Source organism: Lygodium microphyllum, chromosome 30 (assembly GCF_053477565.2).
Source record: "Lygodium microphyllum isolate KBCC chromosome 30, Lygodium_microphyllum_v1.1.10, whole genome shotgun sequence".
Taxonomy (NCBI): domain Eukaryota; kingdom Viridiplantae; phylum Streptophyta; class Polypodiopsida; order Schizaeales; family Lygodiaceae; genus Lygodium; species Lygodium microphyllum.
Window position 1 is genome coordinate 16,361,065 of NC_141164.1, and position 4,331 is coordinate 16,365,395.

Here is a 4,331-nt window from a genome sequence, read left to right on the forward strand (position 1 = left end):
AGATCCCCAACTCGCTTGATAATACGATAAGGACCATAAAACCTATGAGCAAGTTTGTTGTGTCCTCCTTTAAGAGAAGCATAATGTGACTTAGGAACCTTCAAAAATATCCATTCATCTTTCTCAAACTCCACATGTCTTCTTTTCTCATTCGCATATACCTTCATTGTCTCTTGAGCTTTATGAATGTTGTCCTTGCATTGCTTCATAAGGGCCTCCCTCTTTGGAGCCCCAAGAGGAACACCAAGGAAAAGGGGATTCTACTGCAAGAAAATCTATCTTGTAACATCGACAAGCTTTTATTTCATTCTTTTGATGACCAAAACAAAGAAAACAACAAATCTTCATGCAGCATCATAGTAAATATTTCCCACAGATTTGATAGAATCAACCATAATCTTCAACATCTTCATAGAATTCTTCAATATAACAAAGAACACAAAATAATACACCATCTTTGAATGAAAATCAATTACATAGTATTCATCTTCAATGTCTTTATAGTTCTCTCTCTCAATCTCTCATATACAGTTACACTGTTTTGATAGAATTGTCTGTCTCTGACTCTCTCTCTCTCTCTCTCTCTCTCTCTTCATCAATAGTACATCATATCCTCACTATAATAATCTCATAATGACTCTCAATAATCCTTCTTAGGTTGTGGATGCACCTCCCAAAAGGTATGCTTGATATGAAGAGACACCACAGCCACTACAGTGTCTCTTCACAACTCACTACTGTCACTGTCACTCCAGTCTTCTCTTCAGTCTTCAGTAGTTGCTTCTTCCATTTGTTTTAGCTCTTTTGAACTTAGATTCATCCTTTCCAAAAGTTAGAAAACTTTTCCAAAGTCACACATACATTCTACAGAACACTTACAGAAGGTCTACAGAACAGTACAATATAATACCAGAAACACAATATTAGTGAGCTTGGGAATCTCCCAATTCCCATTTTTTGAATACTAAAAAGATAGCACCGGATAACATGCCCATAAGTTTCTCAAAACCATATGGTCTGACCTATCATTGGAAAGCGCTTGAAAAATGGAATCTAGTGAGCTATAGAACACTTGATTTAGAGTTGCAGTGTTCAAGTTATAACAAATCCAAAGATTTGATCATGTGTCCCAAACTTATGGGAAATTTTCATATTCCCCAATATGGTGTTCAGAGCAGATACAAAACAGTTACAGAGCAGAGACAGAGGCTCTACAGAAGGTTTACAGAGGGTTACAGAAGGTCATCAGAACCTCATAACTCATACTAAAACCATTCCAAACTATCAAAAACTATTCAATAAGCTTCCAAAAGGTTTCAATCTTCATCAATCATCAATCCATGCTTCATACAGAAGAAAATTAGAACAAAATAGAAGCTTTACAGAAGGTATACAGAACCAATCAGAACCTCAACAGAACCAATCAAAACCTCAACAAAACCTATCAGAACATCACAGAGCTTCATATCTCTACTGAAAATCATCATGAGCTTTCAAAACATAATCAATATCATCCAAAACACTCTCAAACACTTCCATTATCAACCATACATCACTCTAAATCCATCAAAAATCAATTATTCAGACCTCAAAAACAACAAAAATCAGTCAAAAATTCAGTCTTTTTCCACTCTCAACGTATCCCCACACTTAGAAAGGAAGCGTCATCGCGACCTAAGGAAAAGAAGAATATAAGTTCATTAAAGAGCTCAATTTAATCTTTTGTAGGATCTTCAATAGTCTCTCTTAACCACGATCCCAACTTATCACCTATATCTCTAGAAAAAAACTACTAAAGGAAAACTTCATTATTCATTAACTCATCTGATAATCATTTAAAAGTCATAACAAATTTGTAAAGGATATAAGAGGTTCTTCAGCTTTTCATCATAGGCTTTCCATCCATCATCACCATCAATAGTTTGAAAAGAGCTCTCGAACAAATTATTCTCAATCAGCATGATCTCATCACATACAATTATTACAACACACACACACTAACACTAACACTAACACAACCATCTGAATGACATCTCCAAAAAGAGATATATATATCATTAAGAATCATCCAAAATACATTGCAAATGCATCAATGAAGGTGATCCCTTTTAAAGGCTTGGTGGTTTCGAAAATGATCCATGGAGAAGGACTCATCCACAAATGTCTTTGGAGGATTTTGAAAGAACTGCAGGCAACACATCCTTTCTAGCAAAACAAGGTATCTACTAGGTAGACATAGGACATGAAAATAGAGGACATCCAACTGTTGGGAATCAATATTCATATTGACATTCATACAAAGCTTTGGAATGGCCTTTTGATCGTTATGGGAATGCCTATGCATATATGCTAGATACCAAGCAAAATGAGCTGTCAATCTCACCGAAGAATCTAGAGATTGTGAATATTGGTGAGCAAAATGGAGTTAATTCTAGTATGCTTGACTAGCAGTTGTCCAGTCCCCAGGAATTAATGGCCAGTTAATCTAGGGTCCTGTGAGAGAATCAGTTGAGCTCCATCCTCTTCTTCTCGAAATCTACTGATCAAATCCATCGTACTCACTAACCAATTGAGGAGGTTGAGAAATAGAAGTGGCAGGAGATGGAAGTGGAATAAGTAAAAGAGGATGAAGAGATGGGTAGGAAAAATCATAAAAGGAGGAATAAGATAAAGAAGGAGTGGCTGAAAATTTAAGTGAATCTGTTAGGAAAGGTATCAATTGATAAACATGAAAAGTAGAAGGTATATGGATAGATGGAGAACGGAAAAAAACTCGATCTTCGATGAAAGAACAATAGGTAAATATAGGAATTTGAGGAAAACCTTGAGGTTGGAAAAGAAGAGGTAAGATAGCTGCTGAATTGGTTTGATAAAGAGAAAGATAAGTATCATAGCGATGAGCCATTTGTTGATAGTACAATAGGCTAGGAACAGAGGGACCTAAAACAGATCTTCTCTGGTAGGCATCAAAGAAGGATGAATCAAATGGATGGTTCTTGGAAAGATAAGCTAGGAGATCCACCCTCAGTTGGTTAGTGCTCTGCACATCAGTAGAAGCTGTATTTTGACGTTGATTCAGGACCATAGAATCAATCATTGAATGACATGAATTGTCAGGGCAAGTAGCCACTTTTGAGGAATAACACTGGAACATGTCATCTATCCGCAACTCCAAATAGTTGACATACAAAACAGCTTGCAAAACCACATCCCCCACATACTAGGCCAGATTTACATCATCTGAAATCAACAGATCTCCTTGTAGATACATGTAAGACAGCAACATGGTATCTGTCGTCACAGAATCTTTACACACCATACAGACCACTTCTGTCAGCAAATTAGAAGACCAGGCCCCACTCCAACCATCCTCTGGAAGAGAAAGATCCATCCTTGAAAGCTTCATATAGAAGGCCAACTTCTGCAATTGATAGTGGACAAAAAAAGAATGGTCCAGAGGAACATACTACTGAAAGTGCTCAAATGTAGACCATAAAAAATCCATCATGGATTGCAATCTTTCCACTTTATCTTGAAACAATGGACACAATGTGGCCTGTCTCTGGAGAACTGCCAAGTCCTGCTTAGAGATAGAAGGAATAATAGGAACATTGGGGCTTGGAGGAATGGACCGTGACTGTGCCAGTTGGTCTTGCAATTGCTTAATTTGGGAAGCTTGTGATTCCACTGTATTATGAGTAGTCTGTAAGGCTAATTGTTTTGCATCTAAAATAGTCTGAAACTCTTGAGCTTCTTTGGACATCCGCTCTTTCTCCTCTGAGACTCTAGTGACCTTTGACTGAGCTTCTGTTAAACTGAATCTTCAAAGAAGATATTTATTCTCTTTGGGTCTCAATCATTTGGGTCTGCTGCTCCATTTGCTTAAACAAATCTGCAAGTGTGTCTTTAGCAGAGGCTAACTCTAAGGTTGCCTTATGCAACTGGTCTTTGGACTGCATTAGTTCTTCATAGAAAGAAGCATACAGCTCTTGAACACAAGCTGTCACTAAGAGTTCAATAGAACTCTGGATGTCATTACAAAGGAATGGAATAGCATCTCCTGACACTAAACTGTTCAATAAAGGGACTAATATTTCCAAAGAACCCTCTCTATGTGCCCTGAATAAATTGTTACATGTGAGGTAAGCAGGGAGGTCACTGCCAGATGTAGCAGGAATTGTGACTGAAGGAATGATTGAGGGAGTTTTATCTGCCACACGCTTCAAGCGCTTCTGCTGAATGACCAATGGAGGAGGGGAATCAAGATCCTCTATGTCAATAGGTTCTGATTCTTCTAGAGATGGTGGGGGAGGTACTAGATTAGATGGAGG